The sequence below is a fragment of the Humulus lupulus genome, chromosome 1, assembly GCF_963169125.1.
Source record: "Humulus lupulus chromosome 1, drHumLupu1.1, whole genome shotgun sequence".
In the NCBI taxonomy this organism is placed as follows: Eukaryota; Viridiplantae; Streptophyta; class Magnoliopsida; order Rosales; family Cannabaceae; genus Humulus; species Humulus lupulus.
Window position 1 is genome coordinate 223,088,142 of NC_084793.1, and position 18,753 is coordinate 223,106,894.

Genomic DNA, 18,753 nt, shown 5'->3' on the forward strand with positions numbered 1-18,753 from the left:
GTATTTTTTTGATGAATAGTTAAATTAAAAGAAAGATCTAGAAGCTCTAGAACCTTCCAGAAACTGTTAGGATCATGTTTAGACTTATTCAAAGCTATTTTATCAATTCAAAATATGCTAAAAAAGTACAAATACGTGTTTGATAAATCAATGTATGCCGATATATCGCAGCTATAGGGGCTGATATATCGCCTGCAGAAGATACGGAAAACACGCCGACTTTGCACGAACGATCGAACAGGGCTCGGGAAAATTGTCTAGGCGATATATCGCCCATGGTGCTTCATTTTTTAATATTGAGGATTTTTAAACTTAAAAATAGCCTTAACCACTTGGACATGCCTTTGAACGATTTTGACCGAGTTCTGGGCTTCTGTTGAACGAAAATTCAAATCCTTTTCATTTTATATTCATATATTTATTCAAATTAAAATGGGTTAGTTTCACTCCTTGAACTCTCTAAATAGGACCTAGTACTCAGCCATTTTCTTCATTCTTCAAGCATTCTTTAGAGCCTCCAAGTTGCTAAGGTTACTATAGAGAGAAACACTTGGGTTTTTGGGGATAAAAGCTTTATCATTCTAAGCTTTTCTAAATACTTGGGAAGTGAGATATAGTGAGGTTTAGATCAATTCATAAGCTCATTCAAGGTATTCTTATCCTTAATTTTAGATCTTCATGGTTCTTTAGTTTTCATTTATTTTCTTTCAGATCCTAACTCTTGTTTTTTTATTCTTGATTAGGTGTTTAAGTTTCTTGAAACTTAAGGTTCTTTTCAGTAAGTTTCTACTTGGAAGGTTTAGTTCTCTTTTTCATCTCTTTCTTTAGAAACTCACCATTCTTACTGTTGGTTTTAGGAGTGTTCCAAATCCCGTTCTTGTCTCCATATCCTAGTTTTTGGTAAGAAAAATAGGTTAGATTATATGTGTTTGTATGTTTATGTTATGATATGTTTTATGCTATGATATGTATATGTATAAATATGTTGTAGTCCTTGGGCATATGACTTGCTTAGATAGCAAGCCCCAAGAATATGTTTTGTGGTCGCTTGGGCATATGACTTGCTTAGATAGCAAGCCCCAAGAACTTTGATCATTTTCATGGTTTAGAGTTATGATAGACCCTACCTCGATTAGTAGACAAAGGACCTAGATGGGTTATCATATACTACCATGTGATCTAACCTACCTCGATTAGTAGAAAGAGGACCTAGATAGTTTATCACATGCCATGTTAATGAGTTAATGGTCATTAATATTGTAGTCCTATATGTTATATGTTTTATAGTATATATATATATGCACGCCCTAATTTTCCACAGGCTATTAACGAGCTGAGATATGGCATAATTATATCAGCCACGTGGAGGACACATGCCCGGAGCTGCTGTTGTCAGGTCCTACCTCTTTAGCTCGTGGTAACCAAAGGTTTATTAAGATCACTAAGGAGCCGAGTCAGAGGTATGAAGATCGCGAGTTCATAAGGAATCCAGCTCGAGGCCGAGCTTGAGTTGGAAGAAGCCGTGACCCTTTATAAAATCAACCACGCAATGTAAACGTGCATATATCAGACATCACGTGTCTGGTATATCCCTGAATTCTCGGACCCGCAGCATAAACGTGCGTGTTCAGGCACCCACGACTGGGTTGGGCCGTGCGGCCCATTATCCCCCATACCTATTGATTGGACCACACTTCATTTGCCAGGTTTTACGAATTAATCATGAATGTCACAGAAGTGACATGATGGGTAAGAAGGTCACGGGATGACCCCCCTTTGCCAACCCCCAGGTGTCCTCTCCTATAAATATGGAGACCCTGGAAATTGCAAAGGGTTGGATTCTATTGTGTAAAGAAATACCCTGTAAAGAATACCATAAATATGGCAATAATATTGGCTGGTGGAGTAGAAGGATTTTAACCTTTGAACCACCTAAAAAAGTATTGGTATCTTCAGTTCATTTTAAGATCATTCATCTGTTTCGGTTCATCACTTAGCACTAATCTCATTCTCTTAGTTTCTTAGTTACCTGTTGGTGAAGAACCGTGTCAACAGTTTGGTGCTTTCATTGAGATCTTGTTAGATTGGTGCTATCGCAAAAACTCAACCATGGTGATCATTTGCTCAAGACACGGTAACGAGGCGGACCAACATGATGGGCAGGAGGCCCATCATGCCGCCATCTTCGGTGAGCAAAACCTTGAAGTTCAGCAGCGGCCGGGCAAGCAGCCAATAGGCCAAGATGACATTGGAAGTTTGGCGCCCCGGCCACCTAATCTGAACCCGGATTTTTACACGGCAGTAGAGATGGAGAATGCTCAGCTGAGGAGTCAGCTGGCGAAAGCTAACCAGCAGATTAAGGAGGTGTTGGCCCGACTACCCCCTCTTACAACCGACGCTAACGTCAGAAAGAGGCAAGGTGAGACTCATAAGTCCCGCCAGGGTAATCGGTCCAGGCCTAGCCGGTCGGCCAGACCCCCAACATCCAACTCTACTCCCTCATCGCATCGCCGAGAGACAACCTTCGAAGAACTACCCAGGGCCGAGCAGCAGTATAGCCGCTCGATCTGAACTTCAACTCCCAGCTCACTACCACCCACGAGCACACCCAGGAGGGCTCGAGGGAATTCTAGAAGGAGATCCGGGGAGGGCTCACAGCGATAGCCCGTCCCAGCTAGCCGTCCTCCGCCCAGCTCAGACCGCCAAGCGCAAGACCCGCAGGTTGGCAGAATCGAGAGGCCCCTACCTAACCTGATCCTCCCTGACGGGACCAGGCTTGCATCCCCGATAAGACATCCTCCTTCACCGATAAGATATCCATCTCCTCCTCGACCTGTCCGAGATATTCCAGCCTATGGGAGCAGCAGGAGAAACCCACCTTCCGCAGGACCTTCCCATCGTAGCAGGGCGCCCAAAGAAGTCCCGGATCCTCATCCCCAGAGGCGGCCTCCGAGCTTCTTAAATGGAAGCTATTGGACCGGAAGCCGTCGTAGTGACCTTTCTGGCGGAGACCTACGACAACGCCTAAGCTCGGCGCAGAGTCCTCAAGCCACCCCGAGGGACAACCTCCGAGATCGTCTTACCTCTCAAAGGGGAAGCCCAGTTGGAAATGGTAGCCATGCTCGCCCAAGGGAAGACCTGTCCGAGGTACACGACAGCGGGAATGTCCCATATAACCTATCTCAAGATAGGAGGGACAATAACCCGCCAAACGAGTACAATGGATCCGGAGCTGTTGAACAGCCCCGGAATAACCAAGGGAATCAGGACAAAACCCTTGAGCGCCTGGCTTAGATGGAGGAGCTAATGAGGAAGCCCCTGTCAGAAAAAGAAAAGGATGAATACGATTCGGGGGACATACTTGAGCTCTTCGCCCCCAGCATAGCAGCAACGGGATACCCGCCCGATTTCTGTATGCCACACCTGTCCAAATTCAATGGAGACGGAGATCCATCAGATCATCTGGGTATGTTCAATACCCTGATGATGGCCCACAACATTGGCCCTGAGCTGAGGTGTTTAATATTTCCCTCCACACTGACTGGGCTGGCCAGGCAGTGGTTCCAACAGAATAAGAAACAGTCAATCAGCTCGTGGAAAACTTTCTCTACTGACTTAAAGAGAGCATTCTGAGCTTCCCAAGCTGCCTCCGTCAAGGCCGACTCCCTGGCCAACATGAGGCAACAACCCAACGAGCCTCTGAAGGCTTACCTGAGCAGGTTCGCGAATGTCGCTGCTCGGGCTAGAGACGCAGATGACAGCTCCAAGCTCATGGCTTTGAGAACTGGAATCCTCGTCGGAGGGGGACTCTGGAATGAGATACAAAGGAAGGGAGTCAGCTCCGTAAATGAATTCCTAAATAGAGCCCAGGGGTGGATCAACTTGGAGGAGGCCCAAGCCTCAGCTGCAGGAACTAGCCAGGTCCCTGAGCAGCCTGCTGGAGTGGGAACGGAGGTCGTGACAGCAACCCAGAACGTTACACAGAATAACTAGTTTGGAGGCAAGAAAAAGGGGAACAGCGAGGGCAACCAGCACGGCCCAAAGAAGAATAAGTCCGTAGAAAAATTTAAGCCGGTCTACGCGACTTATACGGAGCTCACCTACTCTAGGAAGAACATCTTCCTAGCAAACTCTGATCGCCTCCCCTGGAAGAAGCCGGAGCCGTTAAAGCACCAGAATGGGAAGCAAGACCCCTCCAAGTTTTGTCGTTTCCACAACGACGTTGGCCACAATACCGATGACTGCAGACACCTGAAGGATGAGATCGAGACTCTCATCCGAGCTGGCCCCTTGGCTCAATACGCACGGAACAGAGTTCCTGCGGCCCGTCCAGCTCCAGAAGTCCCGGTCACTCAGCCCGGGTCTCGGGTAGATCAAGACATCCCTCCTCTATTGATAGGAGGAGAGATCTCCACAATCTCTGGAGGTCCTCATTTGGCTGGCACGAGCAGAGGTGCCCAAAAGAGGTACGTCAACGAACTTAAGGCTCATAATGGAGTAGAGTTCGTCCCCGAGTAGCATCTGCCAAAGCAGCAGCAATTGGAAAGGCAACCAATCATTTTTACTGAAGAAGATGCCAGCCACGTTCAGTTCCCTCATAACGACCCTCTGGTCGTAACAGTTCAGCTCGTTAATCGGAGGGTTAGAAGAGTGCTGATCGATAATGGGATCTCGGTAAACCTTCTATTCCGGTCCATGCTGGAGAAGATGGGTTTGTTCGTCACCGAGCTGAAGGCGACCTCCATGATGCTTTATGGTTTCTCTGGAGAAGGATCAGCAGCTATAGGGACGATCGAGCTGGTGATCACCTTAGGAGAGGGACCTCGGACAGTCTCAAAACTCCTTGAATTCGTGGTCATCGACTGTCCCACCACGTACAATGCCATTTTGGGTCAACCTACACTTATAGCTTTTGAAGCAGTCACCTCCGCCCGCCACCTCGCGCTAGAATTCCCTTCTTCCACAGGGATATGCACAGTCTGTGGCGATCAGCTTGCTGCCAAGGAATGCTACAGCATTTCCATGAAGGGAAAATTGAAACCCGGGCAATTAACAATGGTCGTCCAAGATGGAGAAGAGGAATCTCAGGAACCTTTGCCTAATCCTGAGATTGAAAAACCTCAGAGCGCCGAAGGAGAAAATATCATCCTAAGTGAGGATATTGACCCCCGAATAGGCGAGGATAAGTCCGAGCTCCAGGCTATTGAAGAGCTCGAGGAAGTAAATATCGATCCACAGAATCCCTCACGGATGGTTAAGCTCGGGAAAAACCTCTGTGGCAAGAGGAAGGCGGAGCTGATCAAGTTCCTGCAGGAGAGACTGGATGTTTCGCATGGTCACACGAGGACATGGTGGGAATCAATCCAAATGTCATCATGCACACCCTTCATTTGGATAAGAGCGTTCCTGCAAAGTCCCAGAAGCAGAGGCGCCTGGGAACAACTCGAGCTGAAGCCCTAGAAGAAGAGGTAGCCCGCCTCAAGAAATGCGGCTTTATCCGTGAAGCCAAGTTTCCGATTTGGGTCGCCAATCCTGTGCTGGTCCCGAAGCCCAACGGGAAATGGTGGACCTGCATCGACTTCTCCGATCTGAATAAAGCCTGCCCCAAAGACTGTTTTCCCTTGCCAAGGATTGACCAATTGGTGGACGCTACGGCGGGGCACGAGCTCATGTCCTTTATGGATGCGTACTCAGGCTATAATCAGATCGCCATAAATCCGTCAGACCAGGAGCACACTAGCTTCATGACCCCAACTAACGTCTATTGTTACAAGGTCATGTCGTTCGGACTGAAGAACGCCGGTGCTACATACCAGAGATTGGTGAATAGGATGTTCGCCAACCAGATCGGGAAGAGCATGGAAGTAGATGTGGACGACATGCTGGTCAAATCGAAGACTGCCAATAACCATGTCTTCGACCTGGAGGAATGCTTCAAGATACTAAGGGAGTACGGCATGAGGCTTAACCCATAGAAGTGCACTTTTGGGGTTGCGTCTGGAAAATTCCTGGGTTTCATTGTCAACACTAGAGGAATCGAGGCAAACCCCAATAAGATCAAGTCATTGCTCAAGCTTCCCTCACCTAGGTCACGAAGTCCAAGGTCTGACAGGAAGGGTGGCAGCCCTTAATCGATTTATTTCTAAATCCACCGACAAGTGCCTGCCATTCTACAACCTGCTCCGGGGAAATAAGAAGTTCGAGTGGACAAAGGGGTGTGAAAGTGCCTTCCTTGACCTGAAAGCGCATCTGGCCGAGCCGCCCATATTTTCCAAACCAACGGCAGGGGAGCCTCTCTTCCTTTACCTAGCTGTCACAGAAGATGCAGCTAGTGCCGTATTGGTCCGAGAAGAAGACCGGGTTAAAAAACCAGTCTATTACATCAGCAAGAGACTTCTCGGGGCCGAGTCCTGATACCTGTTGATGGAAAAGATGGCATTATATCTTATCACGACCTCTCGAAAGCTCAGGCCATATTTCCAATCCCACTCAATACACGTCATAATCGATCAATCTTTAAGGCAGGTTTTGCGAAAACCTGAAGCATCGGGATGCCTGTTGAAGTGGGCTATTGAGCTTAGTCAGTTCGAGATTTTGTACACCCCACGAACTGCAATAAAAAGCCAGGCCCTGACCGATTTTGTGGCGAAATGCACAGGATTCAGAGAAGATTCTGTGGAAGATTCACCCCAGGCCACCTCAGCCCAAGCATAATGGAAGATCTTCGTGGACGGCTCATCTAATGAGAACGGCTCCGGGGCTGGAATCATTTTGATATCCCCATAAGGGCATAGATTCCACTCGACACTGAGATTCAGATTTAAGGCATCCAACAACGAGGTCGAATACGAAGCTTTGCTGGCTGCGTTAAGGGTAGCCCAGGAGCTGAAGGCCAGCTCCGTTCAATGCTTTAGCGATTCCCAGCTCGTGGTAAACCAGGTGCTAGGTGAATATCAAGCACGGGGGACCAAGATGGCTACTTACCTGGCCAAGGTGAAAGTCGAGCTGTCCGCATTTGAACGGGGCTCAATCCAGCAGATACCTCGAGAGCAGAACGCTAACGCAGACGCCCTCGCCAAGCTCGCTACCTCTGGGGAGACGGAGACTTTGGGGTTAGTACCGGTAGAGTTCTTGGAGAAACCAAGTATAGAAGAAGTCGGGGCGGAGGTCGAGATGATCGACGCTAGACCGACCTGGATGACCCCCATCTTCGAGTATCTCACTGAAGGAAAGTTACCCGAGGGGCGTAATGACGCACGGCGGATACTGTACCAGGCTCTAAGGTATATGGTGGTAGACGGGGTGCTATACCGGCGTGGGCACTCCCTACCCCTCCTACAATGTGTTCTGCCAGGTGAAGCAAAGACCATCTTGCAGGAGGTGCACGAGGGTTTTTGCAGGGACCAAACTGGGGGGCAAAGCTTGGCCCTGAAGGTCTTAAGGCAGGGGTATTACTGGCCCACTCTGTCGAAGGACTCAATCTCGTACGTCAAGAAATGTGACAAGTGCCAGCAATTCGCCACTGTTGCCCGAGCTCCCCCAGTCGAGCTGACGATGATCTCGTCCCCGTGGCCATTCGCGGTCTGGGGAATCGACCTGGTTGACGCTCTCCCTACTGGAAATTGCGGGGTCCGCTATGCTATGGTGGCTATCAACTACTTCACAAAGTGGGCTGAGGCAGAACCTTTGGCAACAATCACTTCCAAGAAAGTCCTCGACTTCGTGGTTGTAAATGTGGAAATTCCTCCCTTATGAATCCTATTCACAAGTGAAGCTCTATACTATGAGACATCCTAAAAGCTACTCATTGTCCGCACAAGGGGATGAGGACGTCATGTGATGGTGAGGGAATTGAGCTAAGAGGGCCACCCTCGCTATGCGAGGGCCCTCGGCCGCTTGCCAATCTGAACGTCACCCTCGCTATGCGAGGATGGATGCCTTGTTGTGGCGTCCGTGCCCCGAGCCTCGCCACGCCTGCACTCGGGAGAAGAAGGTCAACCCCGCTACGCGAGACACCCTCGCTATGCGAGGGTGAGGCCTTGTTGTGGCATCCGTGCTCTGAGCCTCACCACGCCTGCACCCGGGGGGAAGAGGGGCAGCCTCGCTATGCGAGGGTGCTGCCCTGTTGTGCCGCCTGTGTCTTCAGCCTCGATTTCGCGTGACCTACGTAGACCAGCCTTGGCTCCTAGCGTATCGGCCACACATGACGCATACAGGATGAAGCCTCCTTGGCATTAGCATGAGGGGTACTTAGAGACACTTAGTGGGAATGCCAAGCCAGCATTGGGTACCAAACGTGTATTGATGAGGACAACCGGGTACAAGACACGTGTACTGACACGGGGCGTACGGTTGTGGAGAGAACAAAGGTACGGCCCCGTGACCTGCATCTGAGGAGTAGTGGCGGTACGAACCTGTACGAAGAGTAGTGGTACCACTTGGCCACCCTCAACCATACGCCAGAACCGACAGTACTATGTCCTAGGCCACGACTCTGGCATCATCAGGGTAGACACCACTATGCCCTGAGCCACTACACTATCAGAGTACCTGTGTACGACCCTGTCGTCTGGGACTTGTCTGTATCCAGGGCCAATAGAGCCCCCCTATAAATAGGCCCCAACCCCTCAGGTTAAGGGGTTGGAAAGCTAAGTGTATGAGGGGACATTTTAGAAATACATGATCTTTGTTCCATTGTTGCTCTGTTTTTTTTTTCTATTGATTGAAGTTCTTTCCTCTTGATTCTAAGCTACCTTTACTATAAAAATCTTAGTTTTCTAACCTTTAATCGTTGACGAGATTTCACCGTCAACCATGGTCAAAAGCATTATCTGCCAGTTCGGGCTGCCCAACAAAATCGTATCCAACAATGGGACTCAGTTCGACAGTGACCTCTTCACCGAATTATGTGAAAGGTACGGCCTTGAAAAAAGTTTCTCCTCCGTGGCCTACCCCCAGGCTAATGGGCAGGTCGAAGCCGTTAATAAGTCGCTAAAGGTGAGCCTTAAGAAGAGGTTGGAAGAAGCCAAGGGGGTCTGGCCAGAACAGCTCCCCCAAGTACTGTGGGCATACCGGACCTCACATCAGACTCCTACGGGTCACACTCCTTTCTCCCTGGCTTTTGGGAGTGAGGCAGTCCTTCCTGTCGAGATAAAGGTATCTTCGCATAGAGTCCAAGCGTATGACCAGGACCGCAACCACAAACTACTATGCGCGTCCCTCGACCTGATTGATGAAAGACGAGAAGATTCGCAGCTCCAACTCGCGCATTACCAGCAAAAAATCACTCGTTACTTCAACTCGAAGGTCAAAAAATGAGCCTTTAGCATTGGCGACCTAGTCCTCAGAAGAGTCTTCTTAGCCGGTAAGGATCCCAAAGATGGAGTATTGGGACCAAACTGAGAAGGGCCATATCAAATAACCGAGGTCATAAGGGAAGGAACCTACAAGTTAGCCCAGCTTAATGGAGAAGCGATCCCGCGAACTTGGAACGCCATCCATTTGAAGAAATATTATCAGTAACACCCTTGTAAGGCTTATTCAGAAAGGCCATTTTTTGTTTATCAAGCAATGAGAATTAAATCTTTTTTCATTATTGTGTATATTTGCGAATGTAATCTCAAGTAACCACGAAAGACCCTTTCCTAATTACTTGGGGGGCATATGGTGCCTGGATATACCTAGGTCGCCTTAAAGGCTTAGAAGTTGATTCAAATTGATTGATCGATGTTTTTCTTAAAAAACACGAGATATTGATAAAGGATTAACGCGAACTAAGTCCTATCATAGATATAACCAAGTCTTAAAGCTTAGAAATTGATTCAAATTGGTTGATCGGTGTTTTTCTTAAAAAGCACCAGATATTAATCAAGAATTAACGCGAACTAAGTTTTCAAATTAACATCCTGGATATAACCAGGTCCTAAAACTTAGAAGTTGATTCAAATTGGTTGATCGGTGTTTTTCTTAAAAAGCACAAGATATTAATCAAGAATTTACACGAACTAAGTTTTAAAATTAACGTCCTGGATATAACCAGGTCCTAAAACTTAGAAGTTGATTCAAATTGATTGATCGTTGTTTTTCTTAAAAAGCATGAGATATTAATAAAAAATTAACGCGAACTAAGTTTTTAAAGCAATGTCCGGGATGCAACCAGGACTTATATTAGAAGTTGGCTCAAAAATTGATTATGTTTTTTCCTAGAAAAGCATAAAATATCAATCGCAGCACCTACAAAAACTAAGACTTTCCAAAATGCATAAAGGTAAAATGATTAGAAGCAAAAATTTGGTAAAACCAATTGTCTCGAGGTTAGAAAACCTCATACAAAGTTACAAAAAAAAATGTGTACACAAAGGATAAAAGGAAAAAAAAAGGTCCTAGGCCCCGCCAGGCTGCTCCGATGAGGTCACCACCTCGTCCTCCTGCTCGGTGGCTGCGGAGTTCTCCCCGGTCTCGGAGGGTGCCTCGTGCTGAAGGCGAGCTTTGAATTTCTCCAAGAAGCTCTCCCACGCATCCGCCCCCATGAAGGAGAAGTCACCATTTGGGTTATAGACCCAGCAGTGGTACAACATAGCCTCCATGGAGGAGCTGGAGGCTGCCCTCTCCGTCGCCAGGGTGGCTTTGGCCTCCTCGGCCTCGGCTTTCACGGCGTCCAGTGCGGCCCGAGCAGCCCTGGCCTCCTCGAGCTCAGTCCTCGCAGCAGCTAACGCGGCCTTGGTAGCCTCGGCCTCCTGCAGCTTAGGTCGGGACGCGTCCAACTCGGCTTGCACGGTTGCCAAGGTATCCTTAGCCTCCTGCGCCTGCTTCTTGGCAGTCTCAAGGGCAGCCAGACAGTCTGGTGTTCCCCCCTCATGTCATCGAGCTTAGCCCGAGATCGGGATATGCTCTGGTGGAGAGCCAGGGCTCCCTACAAAAAGCCAAAAAGATGATAAGGCCACTGCCTTAGATAAAAAATATTAAACATATGATGCATAGCGAGAAAGGAATGCCAAAGGCGAGGTCAACTTACCGTGAGAGCCATCCCCAGCGAAGACTCCATCACATTCTACGGGCTCCTTGTCTCGATCGCCCTCAGGTCCCTCTCGGTGGCATTGTAATAATGGTCCACGATGTAGCTCGCCGTCTCATAGACTGTTCCCCGAAAGACGTCGGGGATCTTCTCCAGAGCCCGGAGGTTCACCGGGACGCGCACCTTGGGGATTGTGGCCGCCAGGGTCTTGGGGGCCACCTCCGTATCCCGAGCTGGGTCGGGAAGTCGCGGGGGAGGAGGGGGCATCTTCATAATAGGAGGAGGCGGAGGTAGTTTCTCCGGAGCTGCCGGAGCCTGATTTTTCCCCTTTGCATGAGACTTAGAAGTACTCCCGATGGTCTTCTTCGCCAGCCGGAGCTTTTTCACCGAGGACCCAGAGGTCCCGGAAGGGTTCCCTCCAGGGAACATGGCTCGCAGGTCATTGCCTCCGGGCTGAGACATCTCCTCTGAGAAAGCAAAGGCAAAGTATTAATATACAAGTAGAAATATTAATGCAAGATAGCAAAAGTTAAAGGGAAAACATATCTCAAGTATATTGAAAGGGATCCTACCCTCCGAGCTAGAGGAGGAATCTATGGTTACGACCATCGTCTCCGGAGCTGCAGCGGGTGAATCTAGGATAATGACTTCGCGGGCTGGAAGAGGTTCCGGGTCCGAATCTGGCTCGGGACTAGACTCTTCTACATATTGCCTAAGGCTCGGAACTACTGTACCCTCCCGAAGGGAGGGCCACGACCGAAGATTGGTCCCATACTCCTCGAAAAAGACCGACCTGAATGCTATGGTGTTATCTACGACTACAGTGCCCCTAGGGCGGCTACTTTCGTAATCCAGCACGAGTTGGTCGACGCACTGGAGGAAGGTTATATCGCAGTCTGGGTCACTTCGATGACGTTGAACGGGTTGGTTGGGATTGAACCTAGCTAACCGAGGGTCTGCGGTGGCCTTATCTAAATCCCTAAACATATAAGGATTACCTTGCCCAGAGGGACCGGTGGCTGCTCCGGACCGGACCCTCTCCTCGTCTGTTTCTTGGGCGACCTCCAGCGCCCACTTCCGCCTCATGAGGGGCACCTCGTCCTCCTCATCTTCCTCGTCCTCTCCTTCCCCCGCGGCCTCCTCCTCGGGGATGGGTGCTATCTATCGGGCTGGAGGGAGGCCCCGAGGTCTCCTTAAGGCCAAAGTCTAGCCGGGAGAGATTAGCTTGCACGCCAGCATCGTCTCGTCTGACACGAGCTGGTGATAGTCCTTTTCGCTGGGGGGCAGCCCCGCCAAGGTCTCGTATTGACCCCCGAGAGTCACAGACTTGGCCGTCCTCGCGAAAATGGCTGCATGATTATTTCTAAGTCAGGAACAAATTAGGGGAACTGTTCAATAGTCAACTCACGAGCTAAGAGTAAAAGATACTTACAAGGACGGTTGAAGTAATGAAGTTCGCAGTTGCGAAACCCCTTGGACATAAAGAACTGGTCTTTGAAGTCGTTGGGGTGACTGGGCAGCTCGATGACCGTAGCCGTGTTTGGAAAATGGGTCAAGTAGTAGAACCTATCGCCTCGCCCCCACTGCTCCGGGCTGGCCTTGAGGCAGAAAAAATATAAGATATTCGCCGGGGTGAGGACCTCCCATTCCTGCTTCAGGAATAAATATTTCAACCCCGCTAACAAACGGTACAAGTTAGGGGGGAGCTGGAAAGGGGCCAACTTCACGTAATTGATGAAGTTAGCAAAATATTAGTCTAGCGGGAGGAAGGCCTCAGCCTTGAAGTGCTCGTCGCTCCAGGCCGCGTATTCTTCATCGAGCAGCGTGCAGCTCCGCTCACCTTCTAGGGGAGGTCGGGTGATCAGGGCGCCCCTCCCAATCTCGATCTTGTGGGAAAGGAATATTTTATTCACTTTCCCCTGGTCGGTGATCTTCCAGACGATCCTCTCGGCCTCGTAGAAAGCATCGGGTGCCACCTCGAGCTCCTGCTCCACGGCCGGCCCGAAAACGGGGATTGGAGAGTCCGTCACCACCTCCTTTCCTTTGGATTGTTAAGAAGACGAGCTGCCAGCGGTCTTCTTAGGGGCGTTCTTCTTGGGTTCCATCGGGTCGCCTAGCGAACAAAAGAAGAAAATTTTAGAAAAGGTGACCTAAGCATAAGAAAGAATCTGGAGCGAAGTGTTTCCTTTGTACGGGCTGAGGTAATCTCAGCCCGTGGAGAGTGAGACCATGCGGTTCTATGAACACGCGCCTGTGCTCCCAACGGATCCCCGATTACTCAAAATTCGTGTGTCATGAGGGTCAGGATAAAAGTTTGCCTTGGAAGGAAAGTTTCAGTAGGCAAACAGTGCAAAAACCGCATGTGAAGCGTGTCCCCTAAGCTACCCGGTTTTGCACCCAAAAGACTAGATATTTCAAACAGGCATACCAAAAATCCTACCCAGAAAATTTCCCCAGAAAGCGTACCCTATGAGCCATGCTCCTAAATGGTTTTTTCCACGATCGATGCCCTAAAATAAAACTCTACGCCTATCATACCCATAGAAAACCAGCAGAATGTTGCATGCAGCTACAGGAACAATTTACCTAAGCTACAGTGAAGAGGAAATTTAAAGCATGAATAAGCAGAAAACTTACAGAGTGTTTTACTGTGGGGAGGATGAAGGGGTCGTCTGGGTTGGAGCCTCGTCGGAATAGCTGGTGCCAAAGCCTCAAAGGAGCTCTTGCGCCTGAACTTCTAGAACGCTGGGAACAATAACCGGAAGAAAAAGAGGGTTTTTTGAGAATGAGAAGGAAGAAGAAGATGGGAAATTTAGAAAATTTTCAAATAAACAGGTGGCCCATGCGTAGGGTGGCCACCCCTTTTATATACATAGAAGGCCAAGTGAGGAGGGCCGTTGGATTGCCCTGATGTGGGATACGAGGCTCTCTACTCGAAAGGCGAGATGACGGCCGAGTATAGGCTATGCCATTTAATGCGGTTCTCGGAAGACGTACCGTCACCAACCACGATGCTCCACGTAGTCGACGCCTGCGTAATGGGCGGAATGTGAAGAGTCCATAAGGAAGCCTAAAAGCCCCCACTGTGGCCCCAGGTGACGTCATATGCCACGAGCAGAGGCTTGGGGGGCAAATGTACGCCCTAATTTTCCACGGGCTATTAGCGAGCTGAGATATGGCATAATTATATCAGCCACGTGGAGGCCACATGCTCGGAGCTGCTGTTGTCAGGTCCTACCTCTTTAGCTCGTGGTAACCAAAGGTTTATTAAGATCACTAAGGAGCCGAGTCAGAGGTATGAAGATCGCGAGTTCAGAAGGCATCCAGCTCGAGGCCGAGCTTGAGTTGGAAGAAGTCGTGACCCTTTATAAAGTCAACCACGCAATGTAAACGTGCATATATCAGACATCACGTGTCTGATATATCCCTGAATTCTCGGACACGCAGCATAAACGTGCGTGTTCAGGCACCCACGACTGGGTTGGGTCGTGCGGCCCATTATCCCCATTACCTATTGATTGGACCACACTTCATTTGTCATGTTTTAGGAATTAATCATGAATGTCACAGAAGTGACATGATGGGTAAGAAGGTCACGGGATGACCCCCCTTTGCCAACCCCCAGGTGTCCTCTCCTATAAATATGGAGACCCTGGAAATTGCAAAGGGTTGGATTCTATTGTGTCAAGAAATACCCTATAAAGAATACCAGAAATGTAGCAATAATATTGGCTGGTGGAGTAGAAGGATTTTAACCTTTGAACCACCTAAAAAAGTATTGGTATCTTCAGTTCATTTTAAGATCATTCATCTGTTTCGGTTCATTACTTAGCACTAATCCCATTCTCTTAGTTTCTTAATTACCTGTTGGCGAAGAACCGCGTCAACAATATATGATATAATCTTATGTTTATGAGTTATGATATATGTTGTTAGTAGATTTTCCTTGCTGAGCATTAGGCTCATTCCTTTATTTTTAGCTTGATGCAGGAAAATGAATATGGAAGGTGGAAAGATTCATGGCAGCTTGGCTTGTGTGTTGGGGATGAATGGATTGAATAGATTGCGTGAACGATCGAGGATGATGTTATTTTTTTTGTCTTTTGAATTATGTTTCTTTTGTAATTCCGCACTTAGTTTTTTTTTAAAACAATTAATTTAAATTTATTGTTTATGTTTTAATGTATTAAACAATGGGTGCCCATACCGTATTTTAGATTTCATATTTTACTTTGTATTTTGCACAATATTTATTTTGGGGTTTTAAATAAAGCTATGTTATTTCTTATGTATGTTTCCCAAAACAGTAGCTATGTCTAGTAGTTTTTAATGGTCCAATGTCTTAGAAGTAGTTTGGTCATTACATTTGGTATCAGAGAACCAGTTCATATGCATGAAGTTCTCCTTGATACACACGCACAAGCTCCGAATCTAACCGCTAATGTAAGTGTTTATGTTTATAGCTAATGTTTTAGCCCTTATGTTTTCAGTTAAGAATGGATGGGGCCTTGACCTATGAGGATATCCGAGCCATTAAGGCATTGAAAAGGATTAGAGAGCCAAGGAATACAGTAGGAGTGTTAGAAATAATCACTCAGAGATTAATCTTATTCCACAAGTAGATAGTTCATCTTCAAACTACTAAGCAAATTATGATGAGAGCTATAGAGCAATATGTCTTAGTAATTAGGCTTTTTAAAGATTTTCCTTCTATAATTTCAACATTAGAAGAAATATGGGAGACTATAGATGATGATGATGATGATTTACCAGTAGCCATGAGATATTATTTTCTCATACTTAGGTTCACCTCTAAGTTGGAATTTTAATTCACTTATGAGCAAAAGCATAGAATCTTTATGAATCTTCCCCGAGGAAATTTTGAGGCTCAAGATAATAAGGAATATGAAGAAATGGATGATGATATGTTAGATGAAGGGTCAAATGTAGAAGATCTTGATTTTTAGATTCACCCTAGTTATGTTAGTTTAGTTTAGTTTATTTATTTATTTTGCATTTATGATTGTACTTAGTGAAAACCTTTTTTCCAAATGGATATTATTGTTATTTTTGAATGACATGTATAAGTTTGATATTTTTACAATCATAATAAATAATATATTTAATATATAATGACTGAGTTCGGTGAGAGTGGATACAAATCAATCAATCGGGTTCTATATTGAGAGTTTAGGGGGCCATAGTAGTGAGAATGATTTTACTAATCCCAGCCCTCCCTCAATATGGTTAACTTTGGAACAGCGAAGAATTTCGAGCCTGAGAATTAAGTCATATAGGATGATTAGAAACAGACTTAGAAAATAATAAAGATGGCTTATTTTTCTAAGTATAGAAACACACCCTAATTATGAAGAAGGCTTACAAAAAAAATTCATAAGAAGTCATAACTAATAGGTCCGAGTTATGTTTGCTTAGATTAAGTTTTGCCTTAGAGCCTATTGGGTTAAGTTATAACATGCTTTTTCTCAACTGTTAGAACTTTGCTGAAGATGTCACTCAGAAGATCTGCACGCACAGCCGGCAATGCCTCCAACACCGCCAATGAGACCAACAAAGCCCCTCCAGTCCAAAGAAGGGGAGCGCGTGCTACCAATGCTGCTACTAACAGAAGTTTACCGCCTCCGATTGACAACATCGCTGAGATTGTCTGAATACAGTAATAAGTGGAAGAATTGTTGCAGCAACAACGATGATAGGCACAGACTCAGCCACAGACTCAAACTTAGCCCCAGCCTCATCCGCAACCGCAGCCTCAGCCAGCGGTTCAAGCACCCCAACAAGTAGGTCCTTATGGGGGATGGCCAATGGCGAACTATGCGCCCTACCCAGCTCAGTACATGGAGCAAATCTACGAGTAGTTTTGTAAGCAACACGCTCCAAACTTTGAAGGGACTACTGACCCCTTAGAGGTAGAAGAATGGCTCAGGAATGTAGAGCCGATTCTAGCACACATGAATCTCGACAACACAAACCGCATATCCTGCGTTTCCTCTCTTCTAAAGAAGGATGCTAGAATCTGGTGGGATTTAGTACATCAGACTAACAACATCGCCACCATGACATGGACTAGATTTGTGGAGCTCTTTCACAAGAAGTACTATAACTCAGCAGTCATCGCTACGAGGGTGGAAGAATTCACCAGTTTGAAGCAAGGCAACTTAACGCTAGCAATGTATGCTTGTCCGTTCGACCGACTAGCCAAGTTTGCACCAGAGTTGGTCCCAACCGATTTCCTAAGGGTCACCAAGTTCGTTAGAGGACTTAGACCAAATATTGATCTAGGAGTCAAACTAGCAAATCCTGGAACCATTTCTTACGCCGATGCTCTTGAAACGGCTATAGAAGTGGAAAGGCTTCAGGCAAATGTCAGTAAAGAGGAGGCCAGCAAGCCTGAACCTAAACAACAGAGTCAGCCTAAGAGTGGTCGGAACCACAACAACAATCATCAGCATAGCAACAGTAATGGCCAGAAGAGAAGGCATCCTGACAATAAGCAAGCGGATGGTGACAAAAGAGCACGGACAAACAATGGAAATAACAGGTCGGGTTATGTAGAATACCCGCAGTGCTCCAAATTCCAAAAGAAACATCGTGGTGAGTGCCGTGCAAACACCAAGGGATGTTACAATTGTGGCCAGGAAGGTCATCGGAAGAGAGAATGTCTGTAATGCCCCAAATTTCCTAATAAGGTTTAGAACCTTGGTTAGGAGGCCGGGAGGGCCATAATTGATTTATTATAATATTTAATGATTATATGCATATTTACGTGAATTATATTATTATATGATGGTGAATTCATGCATATGGGAGAATTTAATATTGTGAGGGTATTTCGGTAATTTGGCCACTGTGGGCGTAATTGTATATTTTGGGTGCATGATTGTGATTAATTAATATAGCCACATTATAAGGTGGATTGGTTCGAGCTATTCGACATGAGACGATCATGAGATGTAAGTGTTCGATCTAGTCATAACGGGTTTAAGTTCGGGGCTCGGGGTGAGTCTCGGGGTGAATTTAATGATTAGAGCATTACCGGGAATTAAAGGGTAATGGGATATGATTTATTGGTATTTGGGAATATTGAGATTAGCGGGAATTGGGAAGCGTTAATTATGATTAACGGGATTAGTGGAATGTGCCAAAATTACCCTTGAGGTGGCTTTAGAAGCTTTAGAAGACCTAGGGGTATTTTAGTCTTTTGGCTGGGATATATGTTAAGCTTGGAAGGCTGTAGATTAAACAGAGTAAAACAGAGGCAATTCCCTTCTTCTTCCCGTACCTTCACTTTCCCTCATCTTCCTTGTGTGATTTTGTGAGCTTGTTGAGGATTTGAGCTTGGGAGCTAAGCCTTGATACTTTGGGAGAGTGTTCCACTGTTGAAGAGCACCATAACCTGAACTTAAGGTAAGCTTTTAGCCACTGGTTTTTTATATGCTCTGTTTTGGTTGTTAGTTTCAGCCTTAGAATTTTGATGTGGAAAGTGTGAATCAAAGGGAGTTTAGGTGTTGATTTGTTTGGGATTTGATGAGGGTGAGGTAAGGGTGTTATTTGGGGGTTTAATTGTATGTTAGAAAGAGGTTTTATGAAGGTTTGAAGGACTGGTTTGAGAGGAAATCGCACAGGGGAAAAACTGGTTCGTTAAGGGCGTTCTAGCTGGTCAGGGGTGCGCGCCGCGGCGCAGCAGGGGTGCGCCGCGGCCCTTGGTGTCTGTCAGG